Source organism: Gopherus evgoodei, chromosome 4, assembly GCF_007399415.2.
Source record: "Gopherus evgoodei ecotype Sinaloan lineage chromosome 4, rGopEvg1_v1.p, whole genome shotgun sequence".
Lineage (NCBI taxonomy): Eukaryota > Metazoa > Chordata > Testudines > Testudinidae > Gopherus > Gopherus evgoodei.
Genome location: NC_044325.1, coordinates 231,624 through 253,018, shown reverse-complemented (window position 1 = coordinate 253,018; position 21,395 = coordinate 231,624).

Genomic DNA, 21,395 nt, shown 5'->3' with positions numbered 1-21,395 from the left:
AAGGACTCCCAGAATGTACCATGGCATTTCAGCAAGAGGGGAGACATTATCCGACTAAGGAGTCCAGCCCATGGAGGAGAATGGGGGGGTTAGGTACTCAAACTACAACTGCCATGAGGCACAGCAGTGGCATTTCTGAAAAAACATTTTTGTTTTTTTCACCAAAAAATGAAATTTTCTGTGGAAACCCTAATCCTATATATATACAGACTAGGGAAGGATGCACTGTGCCTCTTGCTAGGGCTGGCTGGAAAACAAGAATTCTGGTTTGTGAAAATGTCTCTCTTTTGGTGTTTGGTTTGTTCTGCAATGGAAGAAAATGACCCATAGAAATTTGTGTAAAAAAAAAGGAGCGAGAGCCCTATCTCTGACAAGCCAATCACTTGGTGATGTGGGCCCTCCCTGGTGCGGTGGAAGGCTGAGGTTCTAGTCCTTGCTCTGCCTCAGTGTGGCACTCATCTCCAAAGCAGGACCGTGGCATGGTGATATGATGATGATGTGGTTTGCACAAAGTCTGCCTTGTGAAGTATCATCTTAAATGGCTTGATCTGTTGACCATTAATAGCCTGTTGAATTATATGTGCTATCACCATATGTTGAGTTATGCCATGTCTGTGCTACTGAAATATGTTGTGAGGTTGGGAACACTCCAAGCAGCCATTCACAATGATGGCCCACTAAAGGGAATACACACTCCCAAGGACTGTTCCAGGAACCTATACAATGGAGACGTCTCAGAGAGAGCACATAGATAATGGAGACTGTTTGACTCACATCATAACAAAGGGGCTTTCCAGCAAGCTGGAAAAAACTATAAAAGAGGGTAAGTGACATCATCATCATTTTGCCTCACTTCCCCCCACAACTCAACACATTGAAACACACCTGGAGGACAAAGATTGAAGTGGGGAGGTAGTCCCAGGCTGAAGGAGACATCCAGCCTGTTTATGGAAGATCTGACTTCTATAAATTAGGGTTTGATTCAAGCCATGTTGTACCGATAGACAATACAATCAGGTCACAGATTTCAATTTTACTCTTATTTTTTAAGTAACCAACTTTGAGTTGTATGCTTACTACTTATAATCATTTAAAATCTATCTTTCTGTAGCTAATAAATCTGTTTTATATTTTACCTAAAGCAGTGTGTTTTGCTTGGGAAATCTGCTCAGAAACAAGGTCTGGCATATGTCATCTCCACACTGAGGGAGGGGCGGACTGGGTAATAAATTTAAACTGGTCAGGCTTCTGACCAGGGCAAGACACTACAGCCCTGGGTTCCTAGGCTGGGGAGCTGGGGGGAATTGGTTGGAGCCTCCGTATTGTTGGCTAACGAGTAGCTGGGAGAACATTCATGTAACTCAATTGGGTGTGTCCCTGTCTGTGGCTGTCTGTGTATGTGCAGTACCGGGGGGGGGGGGGTTGCAACTTGTCACAGTATCACAGTGTGAGAGGGAGCCCAGGCTGGTAAGTAAGACAGAGGGGTCAGCAATACCCCAGTTCCAGGTTGCACCTCTCAGCACCTCAGGGAACCTCTCAGATGCATTCAAGGTTTGGTTTCCCACAAGTCTCCTAACCAGTGGGCTATAGATTCAGTCTCAGTTTCAGTAAATTGGCATTTTCTGATTAGAACTCCTGAGCAGCCCCACTTCTCACACAGAACGGATGTAAATGTGTTGCAGTCACAGTGAGTTTCCATCTTTTTCCACTAATTATTCATGTTGAGAGTGCAAGGCTGCAGTACAACTGTGCTACTTAATGATTCTGCTCAATTATACTTCAGGTGCATTCATGACGTTATCATTGTTTCTAAAAGGGCGTTACTATGACACAAACCTGAGGAAGTAGAGGCCCTTGGAATAATGTGTGTTTTGTTCTTGCAAGTCACAAAGGCTTTTCCTCTTCCTTCTGTTCCCCATTATACTCGAATGATGGCACATGTAGCATAACAGAGCTTGTCCTGCATCCTTAGCCAAAGCTATTTACACACACTGCAGTGGGATGGGAGGCTGATGCCTCATGAGAAGCAGGTGTAAGGCCTCTTTCTGGTATAAACAGGGAGGGAGGGATAGCTCAGTGGCTTGAGCATTGGCCTGCTAAACCCAGGGTTGTGAGTTCAGTCCTTGAGGGGGCCACATAGGGAACTGGGGCAAAAATCTGTCTGGGGATTAGTCCTGCTTTGAGCAGAGGGTTGGACTAGATGACTTCCTGAGGGCCCTTCCAACCCTGATGATCTATGATAGAATCAGACCCACTGAACACACGCTCCTGTCCTAGAATGTATCAATTGTCTCCACTGTTACAGCCCACCTTTAACAAACCCATCCACCATGGAGATCGCATCCCTCCAGCATTGTCTGTGCCCCAGATGTGGGTAGGAACAATGACTCATGTGCTTACTGATGCTGTCATGCCCCAGCTTGTCTGGAGGTGAGGGGTGTGGGATGAAGAGCTGCACCCAGCCTGCCACAACCATCTTAGGAATTTGCAGAAGATAAGCTCCTTGTTAATCCAGAGCCATTTAACAGAGTCAGCTTGACATCCCTCCCTGCGATAGCTCCCATGAGACTTCCTCCTGTGGCAGCTGAGGTCAGTAGGTGGCCAAGAACCAAGCCATTGATCCCAGAGCAGCAGCAGCACTGGAAACCCTGTGAACAAAATGGGTGCTGTGGGTGCTTGACTCCCCTGGGAATCCAGCTCCAATCCCACTGCTCAGTGCCACATGCACACTCTGGGACCAGGCTGAGGATCCCGGGGGTGGGGGGGGCTGTGCTGGTGGCCTGGGTTTTGTGACACTGAGCTGCAAGGCATATTAACTGAGCTGGCTTGGCTGGCCTCCCTGAGCCCACGCTGGGGCAAAGCCCAGTTAGCAGTAGGCTCCTTGGAGTGCATGGAGCAACTGGGGCCCTGCAGCCATGTGAAGCCCGATACACCCATGCCCAGTGGGTGTGCAGCTCCTCACTGCTGAGCGTTTTGCAAAGGTGCGAGTGAAAACACAAGGCGCCAGCTGGGAGGGTGAGCATGCGCAATGAGGTGCTGGCAGCGGAGCAGCTGGAAGGGGGCAGTATTTGCTTGTTTCACAACATTAAGGACAGTGACAGACATAGCGAGGCTCCGATGTGCTGCTTTTAGTAACTATAGACAGAGATTCCAGGCCCAGCACCATCAGCACACTGCTGCTTTGGTGGCTTCTAGTGGTGTCCACCACAGACATCAGCAACCTCCCCCCCCCCCCGCCCCCGACCCCAAGCACATTCCCAAATGCTTGTGAGGGTTATTGCTGCAGTCTTCAGAGGCACAGCTGAGGCATGCACTGAGCATGACAGGCAGTGTGGCCTACGGGCTGTAGGCGCACGCTAGCTGAGGCAGCAGCCCAAGCAGAGATGGCAATACTGGACTGGGCTGTGCTTACAAGGCAGCATGGAGGGGTGAGCACAGGCAGGGAATGCACATGGGACACAGGAGCAGGGGCAGATTTAGGGACAGGCAATTGCCTGGTCCTGGGCTTAGAGGGGATGCTGAGCTTGGGGGAGAGGGGCAGACTTTGGGTAAGCGCTGGCCTCAGGGAAGGCACCAGGCTTACGGGAGGTGCTGGGCTCAGGGAGGCACCGGGCTTGGGGGAGCGGGAGCCGCACGGGATGCTGTAAAGTACTCAAAACTGTAACAAATGGAAGTGAAGGCACCAAAGATGCTCTTTGCCTGGGGCATGATTCGGATTAGGGCTGGTCTGGCAGAGGGCTGATGCTATTTGCTCCCACTCACCCCTGTAATGTACCTGGCACTTACCCTGCCAGTGGGGAGGGCAGTGATGATGGATCTGGCAAAATAAGCACCTTCTCACCCCCTACCTGTCTGAGCCCCATCACACTCTTTATCCCCCTCAACAGGCATCCCTGCTTCACAGTGTGGCGGTGCACATTGCTCTTTGCTGCCCCGTGTTTCAGGGCAGTGCACGTTCCTGGGCTCTCCCACTAGCCTTGGAGGTGCATTCCAGGCAGTGGGCTGCATCTGTGGAGCACTGAGAGCCAGCTAGTTATTGCTGATTGCCCTCATTATGGTTAGCATCCCTCATGCTGGCTGGCTGTCCTGGCAAGCCACCCGCAGGCTCCTCAGAGCAGCTGGCTTTAGTACCTGGGCTCTCAGCTTCATGAGTCAGAGCAGCCCAGGAGCCAGCTGATGCTGCCGGTGCTTTTTTTGTCTAAAGATTTTCACCCTGCTGCCAAAAGTAAACTCTCGTCTCTTTTCATTTTTAGTAAAAGGGTTAATTTAGACTAAACCAATCTAACAGCAGACTGAGTGTGACAGCAGCCCTACACTTTGGTTCAAAAATAAATAAAGTGCCCAACTGATTTGCTGCACCAGATGTCGATACTGAAATCCTAGGAGTCCCATTTTGTGATTTTATTATTTAAATCATTCATTTGTGTTTAATGTGCTTGATGTTGCCCATGACAGCTTGGCCAGAGACATAATCAAATATAGTGCCCATCTATAAAAAGGGAAATAAAAACAACCCAGGAAACTACAGACCTGTTAGTTTAACTTCTGTGCCAGGGAAGATAATGGAGCAGGTAATCAAAGGCATCCTCTGCAAACACTTGGAAGGTGGTAAGGTAATAGGGAATAGCCAGCATGGATTTGTAAAGAACAAATCGTGTCAAACCAATCTGATAGCGTTCTTTGATAGGATAACGAGCCTTGTGGATAAGGGAGAAGCGGTGGATGTGATATACCTAGACTTTAGTAAGGCATTTGATACGGTCTCGCATGATATTCTTATAGATAAGCTAGGAAAGTACAACTTAGATGGGGCTACTATAAGGTGGGTGCATAACTGGCTGGATAACCGTACTCAGAGAGTAGTTGTTAATGGCTCCCAATCCTGCTGGAAAGGTATAACAAGTGGGGTTCCGCAGGGGTCTGTTTTGGGGCCGGTTCTGTTCAATATCTTCATCAACGATTTAGATGTTGGCATAGAAAGTACGCTTATTAAGTTTGCGGATGATACCAAACTGGGAGGGATTGCAACTGCTTTGGAGGACAGGGTCAAAATTCAAAATGATCTGGACAAGTTGGAGAAATGGTCTGAGGTAAACAGGATGGAGTTCAATAAGATAAATGCAAAGTGCTCCACTTAGGAAGGAACAATCAGTTTCACACATACAGAATGGGAAGAGACTGTCTAGGAAGAAGTATGGCAGAAAGAGATCTAGGGGTCATAGTGGACCACAAGCTTAATATGAGTCAACAGTGTGATACTGTTGCAAAAAAAGCAAACGTGATTCTGGGATGCATAAACAGGTGTGTTGTAAACAAGACACGAGAAGTCATTCTTCCGCTTTACTCTGCGCTGGTTAGGCCTCAACTGGAGTATTGTGTCCAGTTCTGGGCACCGCATTTCAAGAAAGATGTGGAGAAATTGGAGAGGGTCCAGAGAAGAGCAACAAGAATGATTAAAGGTCTTGAGAACATGACCTATGAAGGAAGGCTGAAGGAATTGGGTTTGTTTAGTTTGGAAAATGCTTTCAGCTGCAATGCCAAAGGGGTGTATTAGTCAGTCATGGGTATTGCTGTTGGCACAGATCCTTGATGTGGAGAAGGCAGCATTTTGTCTCACCAGATGGTATTGCTGTCTAGAACTGATGGCTCATTACACACCACAGTACATGCCAGGGGGAAGAACGTGCGAACCCTTTCTGATCTAGCTTTTACATTCACGTGGCGACTCAAGGGTCCCCCAGGGAATCAGGGCTGGGCACTTCATAGATCATAGCTGATTACAGAATATCAGGGTTGGGAGCGACCTCAGGAGGTCATCTAGTCCAACCCCCTGCTCAAAGCAGGACCAATCCCCACACAGGTTAGATTTTTGCCCCAGATCCCTAAATGGTCCCCTCAAGGACTAAGCTCACAACCCTGGGTTTAGCAGGCCAATGCTCAAACCACTAAGTGAACTCTCTCACCTCTTTACAGGGGGTAGATCAGGCTAACTTAAAACAGCAGAGCCATTTTCAGAACATGCTGCATCAATTATGTGGATCTGGAGCTTTCCTGCCACAACAGAGACCTGGGAACTTACACAGGAAAATGAAACCAGCCAAGCCCAGCTGAGTGCCTGGTGCCTGGCTGAGGCCCAGACCAAAAGAGACTGTTAAATTATAGCCAGAGATAAATTATCCGTGTAGCACTGAGTGATCTGGTGATAGGTAAGCCTGCGATTCTGTCATGGAGGGCACTTTCTGTTACCTCTGTGGTTTCTGCAGTGGCTGGTGCAGCTGACTCCAGAGCCGCCCAAACAGCCAGGCCTGAGGGGCCAGCTGCTCGGACAGTCCTCAGAGCCAGCCGCACCAGCCGCTGCTCCGGCAGGCCTGGGCAGCTGGCTCCAGGAAGCGCTGAAGCAGAAGCTGGTGTGGCTGGTCCCAGGGACCACCCGAGACATGATCCAGGGGCCAGGCCCAGAGCCAGAAACACCAGCCACTGCGGGAGTGGCCCTGTAGCCAGCCAGTCGGAGGTTCCTGGGGCCGGCTGCACTAGCCGCTGCTAGGGTTGCCCCAGACAGCTGGCATCTCCCGAGCAGTGTCAGGTGCGGCTGGCTCCAGGGAGCCCCCGAGCATCAGTCCCGGGGGCACCCTAGGGACAGCCTGAGCAGCACCAGTCCCCCAGCAGCCTCAGGAGAGCAGTCCCAGAGAGCAGTGGCTGCCAGGGCTGTCAACCCCCAGTGCTGGAGCAGGGCTCCCCTGCTGTTATTGCCCTCTTCCCCGCCCCCAGAAGCAGAGATTTAGTCATGGATATTTATAGTAAAAGTAATGGCCAGGTTATGAGCTGTGAATTGTTATTTATTGCCTGTGACCTGTCTGTGACCTTTACCAAAAATACCCATGACTAAATCTTAGCCTTAGTGACAGGCACAACAGAGACACTGTGTACTCCATTGCTGACTTACTCTGGGATGGAGGGGCATAGCACAGGGGCAGGGTAGTGAGAATACAGGGTGGCCTGGGTCAGGGCAAGCTGGACCTCTGACCCCCGCTCCCCACGCCAGTCAGTTTCTCTGTGAAAACCCTTTCCAAGAGACAGGCTTGTGCCTGTAACGGGCTCAGGGTGTAACACTTCCTAGCCTGGTTCCCCAAGTCACTCCTGCCTAACAGAGCCAGCTAGAGGATTAGCTCCTGCTGTAGACGTCCCTTTGGCAGCTAGGACCAGTATGAAAATGCAGTGACTCAAGCCACCTTGTTCCCAGGACTATAACAAACAGGAAAAGGGTTAATACCAGCAAAAGCCTGGAAAGGGTTAAGAAGACTGAAAAGGGACCAGTTAGGCCCCACCTGATGGGAATTAGGTGGCTTAAGCAACCCCTGAATGAAGATGGCAGGAATAGGCATGACAAGGAGGCTGATGTAAAGCCAGGAGGTTGGCAGCAGGAAAGGGCTGCAGGGAGGAAGCTAGTGGCCACTCTTGGGATATTAGAGAGGGAAGGCAGGAAACCTAGGGGGAGCGGGTATAGCAAATGTCCTGAGGGAAACAGCAGTATGGGTTAAGAAGGTGCAGACCTTGGCCACTGCATAGTGGGGCCCTGAGCTGGAACGTGGTGTAGAGAGCAGGTCAAAGTTCCCCCACCAGGCCCTGGAACAGTTCGTCCTGTGGAACTTTGATACTCTTGGAAGGGGAACACATATTAATGACCTCGCCAGTGAGCTACATCACGAAGAGCATGCAGCCCCGATTCTCAGAGAGTGAGAGAGAGGCTTTGGGGTGTGCAAATGAGTGAGGAATGCAGGGGGCCAGAGACCTGGAATGCACTAATCCCCAGAGCAGCCAGGAGGAGATGCTTCCCAATGGCTGGTGTAAAATAAGTCAGCATCAGAACAAAACAACCCAGTAACCAGCCCTTGAGCCACGAATATCAGGAACTCCACTCACTTCTTCCAAAGGAGTGGGCATGATTGGCTTTTACAGGTGAGTCAGACCATTCATTACTCTAGTTACCAGCTGTTTGAGCAGTAATATAAAACAATTAATACAGGCTAATACACATTATGGCCGTAAACAAGGTGAAGTGCCAGCTTGTCATCAAGTATCAGAGGGGTAGCCGTGTTAGTCTGGATCTGTAAAAGCAGCAAAGAATCCTGTGGCACCTTATAGACTAACAGACGTTTTGGAGCATGAGCTTTCGTGGGTGAATACCCACTTCGTCAGATGCATGTAGTGGAAATTTACAGGGGCAGGTATATATATATATATGCAGGCAAGCTAGAGATAATGAGGTAGTTCAATCAGGGAGGATGAGGCCCTGTTCTAGCAGTTGAGGTGTGAAAACCAAGGGAGGAGAAACTGGTTTTGTAATTGGCAAGCCATTCACAGTCTTTGTTTAATCCTGAGCTGATAGTGTCAAATTTGCAGATGAACTGAAGCTCAGCACTTTCTCTTTGAAGTCTGGTCCTGAAGCTTTTTGCTGTAGGATGGCCACCTTAAGGTCTGCTATAGTGTGGCCAGGGAGGTTGAAGTGTTCTCCTACAGGTTTTTGTATATTGCCATTCCTAATATCTGATTTGTGTCCATTTATCCTTTTTCGTAGCGACTGTCCAGTTTGGCCGATGTACATAGCAGAGGGGCATTGCTGGCATATGATAGCGTATATTACATTGGTGGAGGTGCAGGTGAATGAACCGGTAATGGTGTGGCTGATCTGGTTAGGTCCTGTGATGGTGTCGCTGGTGTAGATATGTGGGCAGAGTTGGCATCGAGGTTTGTTGCATGGATTGGTTCCTGAGCTAGAATTACTATGGTGCAGTGTGCAGTTGCTGGTGAGAATATGTTTCAGGTTGGCAGGTTGCCTGTGGGCGAGGACTGGCCTGCCACTCAAGGCCTGTGAAAGTGTGGGATCATTGTCCAGGATGGGTTGTAGATTCCTGATGATGTGTTGGAGAGGTTTTAGCTGGGGACTGTATGTGGTGGCCAGTGGAGTCCTGTTGGTTTCTTTCTTGGGTTTGTCTTGCAGTAGGAGGCTTCTGGGTACACATCTGGCTCTGTTGATCTGTTTCCTTATTTCCTCGTGCGGGTATTGTAGTTTTGAGAATGCTTGGTGGAGATTTTGTAGGTGTTGGTCTCTGCCTGAGGGGTTAGAGCAGATGCGGTTGTACCTCAGTGTTTGGCTGTAGACAATGGATCGTGTGATGTGCCTGGGATGGAAGCTGGAGGCATGAAGGTAGGCATAGCAGTCCGTAGGTTTTCGGTATAGGGTGGTGGTAATGTGACCATCACTTATTTGCACTGTGCTGTCTAGGAAGTGGACCTCCTGTGTAGACTGGTCCAGGCTGAGGTTGATGGTGGGGTGAAAGCTGTTGAAATCATGGTGGAATTTTTTCAGAGACTCCTTCCCATGGGTCCAGATGATGAAGATGTCATCAATGTAGCGTAGGTAGAGAAGGGGCGTGAGTGGACGAGAGCTGAGGAAGCTTTGTTCCAGGTCAGCCATAAAAATATTGGCATATTGTGGAGCCATGCGGGTGCCCATAGCAATGCCACTGATCTGGAGATATATTTTGTCATCAAATTTGAAATAGTTGTGTGAGAGGATAAAGGCACAGAGCTCAGCAGCCAGTTGTGCTGTGGCATCATCAGGGATACTGTTCCTGACAGCTTGTATTCCATCTGTGTGTGGGATGTTTGTGTAGAGAGCCTCTACATCCATGGTGGCTAGGATGGTGTTTTCTGGAAGGTCACCAATGCATTGTAGTTTCCTCAGGAAATGAGTGGTGTCACGGAGATAGCTGGGAGTGCTGGTGGCATCGGGTCTGAGTAGAGTCCATATATCCAGAGAGTCCTTCAGTGAGAGTGCCAATGCCCGAGATGATGGGGCGTCCAGGATTTCCAGGTTTGTGGATCTTGGGTAGTAGATAGAATAACCCTGATCGGGGCTCGAAGGGTATGTTGATTTGTTCCAGTGTTAGTGTAGGGAGTGTCCTGAGTAGATGTTGCAGTTTCTTAGTGTATTCCTCAGTGGGATCTGAGGGAAGTGGCCTGTAGAAGAGAGACTGCTGAGCTTCAGTTCATCTGCAAATTTGACACCATCATCTCAGGATTAAACAAAGACTGTGACTGGCTTGCCAATTACAAAACCAGTTTCTCCTCCCTTGGTTTTCACACCTCAACTGCTAGAACAGGGCCTCATCCTCCCTGATTGAACTACCTCATTATCTCTAGCTTGCCTGCATATATATATATACCTGCCCCTGGAAATTTCCACTACATGCATCTGACGAAGTGGGTATTCACCCACGATAGCTCATGCTCCAAAACTTCTGTTAGTCTATAAGGTGCCACAGGATTCTTGGCTGCTTGTCATCAAGGTTCTTGCTTGCATTTTTTTCCTGCGGCTGGAGCATGTTTGCAGAAGCACTCACTCTCCCTGACACTGGAGTGTGTGTTATTACCACACTTGTCACTTTGTTACACTAGCTGTGGGGTTTAGTTCACAAATTACAGATCGAGGTGTAATTTTTTAAAAATATAGAACAAATTGATCATGAATTTCCCAGCAGTATGAGAAAAAAAATAAAGTCTGCCACTTTCCCCCTGTCATAAACAGATGGTTAAGGGTTAATGTCTCTTTTACCTGTAAAGGGTTAAAAAGCTCAGTAAACCTGGCTAACACCTGACCAGAAGACCAATAGGGGTTGAGTCTGAACTCACCAGGGATTGGTGGTGGGGGGAAAGAGGAGGGATGGTTAATTCCTCCTTGTTTTAAGATCCAAGGAGTTTGGATCGGTGCGAAGCCTCTCTAGGCAACCCAGGGAGGGGGATGTCTGGGGGGAAAAGGAGGGGGATGGTTAATTTCTCCTTGTTTTAAGACCCAAGGGGTTTGGGTCTGGGTTACCTAGGGAAGGTTTTGGGGGAACAGAAAGTGTGCAAGACACTACTTCTGGCTGGTGGTAGCGTACCAGATTTAAGCTAGTAATTAAGCTAAAACGTGTTCATGCGTTCTTTAGGCATTTGAGCCGCCACTTCTGCTAAGGGTCCACTGAGCTGTAGCCTGAGCTCTATCATGTACTGGTCTGTAGGGATGCTGTACCCATGGCAGGTTCTTTCAAAATTTTCTAAGAAGGCCTCAGTATCATCACCTGCTTGGTAGGTGGGGAATTTTCTGGGATGGGTAACAGTAACTGGAGAAGGGTTGTTAGAATTGGCTGCTCCATCCTGCTTAGCCTGTGCTAAGTCCAGTTCATGCTTTCTCTCTCCTACTCTCTCTTCCATCTATCTCTTTTTGTTTTATCTCCAGCTCTTTTTCTTTTATCTCTATAGCTCTCCTGTGGTCAGCCTCTTTGGCTTTCTCTTCTGCTTCCAGCCTAGCCATTTCCTGTTTAACTGCTTTCCTGGCACTCATTTTTCTGCTTTCTTGTGCTGGCCGCACCCCTCTGCCGCTTACTGACTGGGATGCTTCAGCTCAGGCTGCTTGGTTAACAGAGATTTTTTAACTAGCTATACCCAAGAGGTAGAAAGAAAGAAAACAATTCAACTGGTAAATGCCTCTTGCTGGCTGTCTGCTGGCTCCCAGCTTGAAGCCTCCTCTTAACAAAGACTCTTGTTAAAAAACTTAACACCTTTGCCCTCAGACTGCTTTTCAAGCAGCTAGAAAGGAGAGATAAAAAAATCCTACTGGCTTTTGGTTCCTAAGAATCCCAACCGCTGCTCACCATGTCAAGGTTTTTCCCCCACTTTGAACTTTAGGGTACAAAAAGTGGGGACCTGCATGACCACTTTTAAGCTTAATTACTAGCTTAAATCTGGTACACTGCCACCAGCCAAAAGTAGTATCTGGCACACTTTCTGTTCCCCCAAAACCTTCCCTGGGGAACTCCTCTCCTTCTCCCCCCCCACCATTCCCTGGTGAGTTCAGACTCAACCCCTATTGGTTCTCTGGTCAGATGTCAGCCAGGTTTACTGAGCTTCTTAACCCTTTATAGGTAAAAGAGACATTAATCCTTAACCATCTGTTTATGACACCCCCGCATGTTCAAGTCTACTGCAGCACATCAGCCTGCTCGAGGCTTTGCTTAGCAAGGAAGTCTTCTCTGTGACTCGGTCAGTCCCCTTTCCCTGCTCTCATGGTTGTAGTGGATATGCGTGATCAGGTGTGTCCCACGCCTGCACACACTTCTACTTTGGGCACCTGGGTGAGTCTGAAACGAAACAGATAAAAAGCCAAATGTGAACAAACTCGTTCCCACCAATTTACCCACTTTCTTTAAAAGTCCATCTCTGGGCTGAGCTCAGGACCCCATACAGGAGTGTAGCTGCTGTTCCCAACTTCAGTGATGCCAGGGAGGGGCTGGTGAGCACTGCCAGTAGCTCTGCTCCCACCCCAGCCCGGCCCAAAGGGAGTCAGATCTGGGTTGGCTGGAGCATGACTAGGTCCTGCCTCCCCTCTGCACTTGGCAGTCAGAACTGGGAAAGCACAGGCTGCATTTCTTTTAAAAGTACAATAAATGTTGCTTCCAGCAGAGGCTTGTGCCTCTCTGCCCTATGGCCCCTCCCTATCACTTAAGCACTGCACCCTCCAATGAAATGAAGGCATTACTTTGAGTTTGTATCACCAGTTTCACACCCAACTAGTAACTGACATGTTGCAAGTCCTCAGAGTCTGCTACCCTGAGCAGTCACCTTTTCGCATGTGCTTGAGGGATCACGTGCAGCTAAATATATACCAGCAGCAAGAGACGTTGGGTTGCTTTTTCAGGTGAGCCACCCCATGCCACAGTGTCCCTCTGCTCTTGTGCACTGGCAGGATCATGGGATGGCCAGGACTCCAGCAGGACATGCTTCTAGCATGACAAAGAAGTCCTCTGCCCCATGCTGCAGTGTGACTAGATCCCCAGCCAAGATGCTAGCGCTTTACATTTGTTCCAGCTTTCATTTTAGAGAGGTGGTACCTTTTCAAGGAGTATGATGGCAATTTTAAAATGTTGGTTTGGGGGTTGGTAGATTAAATTCTGGGCCTCAAAGACTTGACTGTGTCCCTTCAACTGTGCACCCATTCAGAGATCTTATGATCAGTCCTTAGGAAATTCATAAAAACTCTATGAAACTTTTATGAGGCAAAATCCAATTTCCCCTCTCTACTACCAAGACGTTGATACAAAGGTTAGTGTAGAAGTATGTCAGTGCTTACAAATGCACTTTTTTGGTTTTGAGCTATACTGAATTTCTGACAATGAAGAAGAAATAAGCAGAAATCCTAAATTACAGCTGCCTAAATTGTCTCAGTATGAGCTACATAAAAGTCACTATGGGAGTTTAGAATCTCAGGGGACAATGAATTACTGCTAACCTTTCAGTTGCATTCAAGACCACAGTCCCTCAGGTGACAGCTGAATCTCCCTCTCAAAAGCTGATTAGCCACTGCAGGTCCTGCATGTGAATTCCTTGAGCTTCCTGTGGCATTTGTCAAGAGATTATGTAAACCCCAGACAACACTCTCACACATACTTTATTATTCCTTTGGGACAAAGAAATGGAAGAGGGTTGCAATAATGGCCAAATGTGCAACTGTCATGAGTCCCCAGAGCAATAAGAATAATAAGAATATAACATTAGGGATCTATTATCGACCACCTGACCAGGACAGAGATAGTGATAATTGAATGCTAAGGAAAATTAGAAAGGCTATCCAAATAAAGAACTCAATAATAGTGGGGGATTTCAATTATTCCCATATTGACTGGGTACATGTCACCTCAGGACGAAATGCAAAGACAAAATTTCTCGATACTTTAAATGACTGCTGCTTGGAGAAACTGGTACAGGAACCCACGAGGGGAGAGGCAACTCTAGATTTAGTCCTGAGTGGAGCGCAGGAGCTGGTCCAAGAGGTAATTATAACAGGACCACTTGGAAATAGTGACCATAATGTAATAACATTTAACATTCCTGTGGTGGGAAAGAACATCTCAACAGCCCAACACCGTGGCATTTAATTTCAAAAAGGGGAACTATACAAAAATGAGACGGTTAGTTAAACAGAAATTAAAAGGTACAGTGACTAAAGTGAAATCCCTGCAAGCTGCATGGACGCTTTTTAAAGACACCATAATAGAGGCCCAAATTAAATGCATACCCCAAATTAAGAATCACAGTAAAAGAATTAAAAAAGAGCCACTGTGGCTTAACAACCATGTAGAAGAAGCAGTGAGAGATAAAAGGGCATCTTTTAAAAAGTGGAAGTCAAATCCTAGTGAGGTAAATAGAAAGGAGCATAAACACTGCCAAATTAACTGTAAAAATGTAATAAGAAAATCCAAAGAGGAATTTGAAGAACTGCTAGCCAAAAACTCAAAAAGTAATAACAAAAATGTTTTTTAAGTACATCAGAAGCAAGAAGCCTGCTAAACAACCAGTGGGGCCCCTTGATGATCGAGACACAAAAGGAGCACTTAAAGATGATAAAGTCATTGCAGAGAAACTAAATGGATTCTTTGCTTTAGTCTTCACAGCTGAGGATGTTAGGGAGATTCCCAAACCTGAGCTGGCTTTTGTAGGTGACAAATCTGAGGAACTGTCGCAGATTGAAGTGTCACTAGAGGAGATTTTGGAATTAAATGATAAACTTAACATTAACAAGTCACTGGGACCAGACGGCATTCACCCAAGAGTTCTGAAAGAATTCAAATGTGAAGTTGCAGAACTATTAATTATGGTTTGTAACCTGTCCTTTAAATCAGTTTCTGTACCCAATGACTGGAAGATAGCTAATGCAATGCCAATATTTAAAAAGGGTTCTAGAGGTGATCCTGGCAATTACAGACCATTAAGTCTAAAGTCAATACCGGGCAAATTAGTTGAAACAATAGTAAACAATAAAATTGTCAGATACATAGAAAAACATAATTTGTTGGACAAAAGTCAACATGGTTTCTGTAAAGGGAAATCATGTTTTACTAATCTATTAGAGTTCTTTGAAGGGGTCAACAAACATGTGGGCAAGGGGGATCCAGTGGACATAGTGTACTTAGATTTCCAGAAAGAGTTTGTCAAGTTCAATCACCAAAGGCGCTTACATAAATTAAGTTGTCATGTGATAAAAGGGAAAGTACTTTCATGGATTGAGAACTGGTTAAAAGACAGGGAACAAAAAGTAGGCATAAATGATAAATTCTCAGAATGGAGAGGAGTAACTAGTGGTGTTCCCCAAGGGTCTGTCCTAGGACTAACCCTATTCAACTTATTCATAAATGATCTGGACAAGGGCATAAAAATGAGGTGGCAAAGTTTGCAGATGATACTAAACTACTCAAGATAGTTAAGACCAAAACAGACTATGAAGAACTTCAAAAAGATCTCACAAAACTAAATGATCAGGTAACAAAATGGCAAATGAAATTTAATGTGGACAAATGTAAAGTAATGCACATTGGAAAAAATAACCCCAACTATACATACAGTATGATAGGGGCTAATTTAGCTACAACGAGAAAGGAAAAAGATCTTGGAGTCATCGTGCATAGTTCTCTGAAGATGTTTACATAGTTTGCAGCAGCAGTCAAAAAGGCAAACAGGATGTTGGGAATCATTAAAAAGGGGATAGAGAATAAGACGGAGAATATATTATTGCCCTACTATAACTCGATGGTACGTCCACATCTTTAATACTGTGTACAGATGTGGTCTCTTCATCTCAAAAAAGATATACTGGTGCTAGAAAAGGTTCAGAGAAGGGCAATTAAAATGAATAGGGGTTTGGAATAGGTCCCATATGGGGAGAGATTAAAGAGGCTAGGACTTTTCAGCTTGGAAAAGAGGAGACTAAGGGGGATATGATAGAGGTCTATAAAATCATGAGTGATGTGGAGAAAGTAGATAAGGAAAAGTTATTTACTTATTCACATAATGCAAGAACTAGGGGCCACCAAATGAAATTAATGGGCAGCAGGTTTAAAACAAATAAAAGGATGTTCTTCTTCACACAGCGCACAGTCAACCTTTGGAACTCCTTATCTGAGGAGGTTGTGAAGGTTAGGACTATAACAGCATGTAAAAGAGAACTGGATAAATTCATGGAGGCTAAGTCCACTAATGGCTATTAGTCAGTATGGGTAAGGCATGGTGTCCCTAGCCTATGTTTGTCAAAGAGTGGAGATGGATGGCAGGAGAGAGATCACTTGATCATTACCTGTTAGGTTCACTTCCTCTGGGGGACCTGGCATTGGCCACTGTTGGTAGACAGGATACTGGGCTAGATGGACTTTTGGTCTGACCCAGTACAGCCATTCTTATGTTCTTATGTTATGTTCTTATGAGCAGCCAGAGGGGGCTGAGTGCGGCCTCACAACACAGGCTGCGCTGGCATTGGTGTGCGTTTCTCAGGGTGACACAGGGAGCGAGGAGCCAGCGCCGTGCTAGTCTTGGGGATGCCATACAGTGGAAGAGGTGTTATTGAGCAGTCAAAACCACAGGCTCAGCCCGGTGGGGCTCTCATGGGCCGTGCGGAGGAATGGATTGGGGAGCTGGGGCACCCACTGGTTCATGCTGCCGGGACTGGCACCGTGGGCTCAGGAAGGAAAGGCTGGGCCAGGTACTGTGACAAGGCTGCAGTTGACCCTGAAGAATTGAGCTGTCAATGAGCATTTCCCTCCCTTTGTGTTTGCCTCACATCAGGAAAACAGCCTGTGCAGTTTCCCTGCTTCCTGCCTGTCTTCTCCTGCTCCTCAAAGGGGTCCTTGAGCATGCACGTGTGTGCTGAGACCCTGCCCCTGTCTCTGTGCATAGGCAGGAATAGCTTCTCCCGCCCATCCCCACCATCAACCCATTCTTCCTTGTCCTGGCCCTTAGAGCCTTTCCCCATGGAGCAGCCAGCCTGCCTGTTCTGAGATGTGTCATGGCCGCTGATATGGAGGAGTTAATATCCACAGCAATGGCCCATCTGTCCCTGGAAGGTTTAGTTAAATGCCAAGGCTGCCTTGTGAGCTGTTTTCTTTGAGCAGCACATTCAACATTTACTGAGAGCCCAAGCAAGAGAACTTCACCAAACACAGTTACAGTGGCTCAAATGAGCATCCCAACGAGGTTCTGTGCAGTAAAAACAAGGGAACCCATCAGTAAGAACATCAGAAAACCCCAGTTCTCCACATATACCTGGCTCCCCCCATCCCTGTCAGCAAAACCCCACAAGGCTTCCAGCCTCAAACTTAGACAGACTACCTGTGCCTAGGTCTCCTTTCATCCCATTTACGGCTTTAGTCTGTTTTGTTATTTAATGGCCACTGAGGTGAAGCACAGGGGGATCCTACGGTAGGGGAGCGGGGGGCGGGTACCTGTGGGAGAATATGGTGCATTATGGAGTGACTGCTTTTCTTTGCTGAATTAGATGAGAAGGGGGTTTCACACATATCATTGATAGTGTTGTATGTTTAAAAATGCTGCTTGTTGCAGGTAAAACTCAAAGCAGTCCTCTCTGTTTTGTGTTTAATTGTATTCTGTATTGATACGGAGACAGTCTATTGAGAAACTTATTAAAGAGCAGAGACATGTTAAAGACACATGCTGTGACCATGCCTGTGAGTTTAGAACCAGTACCTGGCACGAAGAGTATCAGAGGGGTAGCCGTGTTAGTCTGGATCTGTAAAAGCAGCAAAAAATCCTGTGGCACCTTATAGACTAACAGACATTTTGGAGCATGAGCTTTCGTGGGTGAATACCCACTTCGTCAGATGCATGTAGTGGAAATTTCCAGGGGCAGGTATATATATGCAGGCGAGCTAGAGATAATGAGGTAGTTCAATCAGGGAGGATGAGGCCCTTTTCTAGCAGCTGAGGTGTGAAAACCAAGGGAGGAGAAACTGGTTATGTAATTGGCAAGCCAGTCACAGTCTTTGTTTAATCCTAAGTTGATGGTGTCTATTTGCAGATGAACTGAAGCTCAGCAGTTTCTCTTTGAAGTCTGGTCCAGAAGTTTTTTTGCTGCAGGATGGCCACCTTAATGTCTGCTATAGTGTGTCCAGGGAGATTGAAGTCTTCTCCTACAGGTTTTTGTATATTGCCATTTCTAATATCTGATTTGCGTCCGTTTATCCTTTTCCGTTGCGACTGTCCAGTTTGGCCGATGTACATAGCAGAGGGGCATTCCTGGCATACGATGGCGTATATTACATTGGTGGACGTGCAGGTGAATGAACCAGTGATGGTGTGGCTGATCTGGTTAGGTCCTGTGATGGTGTCGCTGGTGTAGATATGTGGGCAGAGTTGGCATCGAGGTTTGTTGCATGGATTGGTTCCTGAGCTAGAGTTAACTATGGTGCGGTGTGCAGTTACTGGTGAGAATATGTTTCAGGTTGGCAGGTTGCCTGTGGGCGAGGACTGGCCTGCCACCCAAGGCCTGTGAAAGTGTGGGATCATTGTCCAGGATGGGTTGTAGATCCCTGATGATGCGTTGGAGAGGTTTTAGCTGGGGACTGTATGTGATGGCCAGTGGAGTCCTGTTGGTTTCTTTCTTGGGTTTGTCTTGCAGTAGGAGGCTTCTGGGTACACGTCTGGCTCTGTTGATCTGTTTCCTTATTTCCTTGTGCAGGTATTGTAGTTTTGAGAATGCTTGGTGGAGATTTTGTAGGTGTTGGTCTCTGTCTGAGGGGTTAGAGCAGATGCGGTTGTACCTCAGTGTTTGGCTGTAGACAATGGATCGTGTGATGTGCCTGGAATGGAAGCTGGAGGCATGAAGGTAGGCATAGCGGTCGGTAGGTTTTCGGTATAGGGTGGTGGTAATGTGACCATCACTTATTTGCACCGTGGTGTCTAGGAAGTGTAGATTGGTCCAGGCTGAGGCTGATGGTGGGGTGGATGCTGTTGAAATCGTGGTGGAATTTTTCCAGAGTCTCCTTCCCATGGGTCCAGATGATGAAGATGTCATCAATCTAGCGTAGGTAGAGAAGGGGCGTGAGTGGACGAGAGCTGAGGAAGCATTGTTCCAGGTCGGCCATAAAAATATTGGCATATTGTGGGGCCATGCGGGTGCCCATAGCGGTGCCACTGATCTGGAGATATATATTGTCATCAAATTTGAAATAGTTGAAATAAACGGACACAAATCAGATATTAGTAATGGCAATATACAAAAACCTGTAGGAGAACACTTCAACCTCCCTGGCCACACTATAGCAGACCTTATGGTGGCCATCCTGCAGCAAAAAAACTTCTGGACCAGACTTCAAAGAGAAACTGCTGAGCTTCAGTTCATCTGCAAATTTGACACCGTCAGCTCAGGATTAAACAAAGACTGAATGGCTTGCCAATTACAAAACCAGTTTCTCCTCCCTTGGTTTTCACACCTCAACTGCTAGAAAAGGGCCTCATCGTCCCTGATTGAACTACCTCATTATCTCTAGCTTGCCTGCATATATATACCTGCCCCTGGAAATTTCCACTACATGCAACTGACGAAGTGGGTATTCACCCACGAAAGCTCATGCTCCAAAACGTCTGTTAGTCTATAAGGTGCCACAGGATTCTTTGAGGCTTTTACGGCATGAAGAGTTACACAACACCTGAGACTCATGGTGCTACAGTCTATAAGGTGCCACAGGATTCTTTGAGGCTTTTACGGCATGAAGAGTTACACAACACCTGAGACTCATGGTGCTACATGACTGAGGCAAGTTTCCTTAGCTGCCAGAGAGTGCCTACAGGATAATGGCCATTCCAGCTCACTCAGCTGGCCTGAACTGAATTCCCAGCTCCAAACACCCCCCAAGCCATGGACACCTTTGGATCAAGACCCAGCCTTTGCAACTGGAGAATGTTAAGCAAAACATTCTTAGGTAATACCATGTAAAACTGCACAAACTTGGTGTAAGCACCTTAACAATGAGTGTTACAAACATGGAACAGGAGGTAATTTCAGTGCCTTCACCCTGGGAAGAACCACAGGACAGAAGTACAATTTCACAGCCCAGAGGCGTGAGCTGCAGGGTCTTGTTCCAGTTATAAATGGCTTTACAGGAAACTAGGAGAGTTTTAAAAAGCCTGCTGCTGACCAGCTCCATTTTTTATTGGGGAGGCATGGCCACATCAAATTGTAAAGTTGCTGAGTGTTCATGTTCTCCAGCAGGTTTGTCAATCAGCTCTCAATGGGATCTACCTCCGTACCCGGATGTGAACTGCCTGAGAGGCTAACAAGGCCGCTATCACCCTGGCCACAAACCAAGCCCCGGTAGCGAGCCTGCCTGCTATTGCACTGGCCATCAATCCCAGACTGCCAAGTGACAGCAGCCACTGGGCACACGTTGCTCAAGAGCTCTGCCCCTGATGTTGGCTTCCTAGAGGACACTGGCTGGGCTTCCACATATTGGTGCTTATGGCCTCCCTGAAATGGGGAAACCTGCCTGAAAGGGGCCTCCATGCACTCCTGGATCCTGGCTTCCTGCCACAACTACATTCCACAGTGGTCGCACGTGTAGCAATGGAAACAGCTGCTTCAGCTACTGGTCTAAGGGTATGGGGCAGGAACACTCACAGACCCCAACCCCTCAGAGCTAACTTTAGCCAACTCTCCTCCTGTCCTCAGCTACTGCCCCAAAGGAAAGGAGAACAGTGGAGGGAGAAGTCCAGACTCTTTCCCTCTCTCACACACACACACACACAGTATGGGCAGTAATGAGCCACCTAGCTGGATTTGGGTGTTCAGAGACTACACTCATGGGGAACAGATAAGTACAGAGAGAACTGAGAGGCTCTCAATTAGTGTGCTGAAGTGCCTGACTGCACTAGCTGAATGACAGGTAATGCCCCTATTTCTATGTCCATGCGAAGCAGAACTGCTCTGCATTATGCGCTGCTTTTTAGGGCTGGGGTGGCATGTATGAAAGCCCCCTGGCCTCATTTCAGGGAACTAACGGCCCCATTGCCTCAGCCCAGAGGCATTCAGAATGTTTCTGATCTGGCAAAGAAAAACACATAATTTGGATGTCATTGTTTGTTTATTTTTCAGTGCAGTCACCGTTGACATTAATATGCAGCTGCAGCTAGTCTGTTCCTGTCTTGAGGAAGCCCTTGTCTTGCACACCCAGAAACCCTGCAGCTGCTGCAATTGCCTCATCATTATCATTGAAACTCTTCCCACAAAAGTCTTCCTTCACCTTGGGGATCAGGGAAGTCTGAGGGAGCCAAATCTGATAACTAGACTGGATGGGAACCCATGTCACATCATCAGCCACAATCCTGCTCATTAATTTTTGTGTGTTTGCTTGAAACTGCCCCCAAAAGTCCTTGGAAATAGCAAATCACATTCTCGTCTGGTCAGGATTGTAACCAGAGCTGATCCAGAGAACAGAAGGGTGAGCTGTATGCCGGGTGCTAAAATACGGGATGTGGACCTGAGGCTGAAGAGGATCCTAACGGGAGCGGGAAAGAAC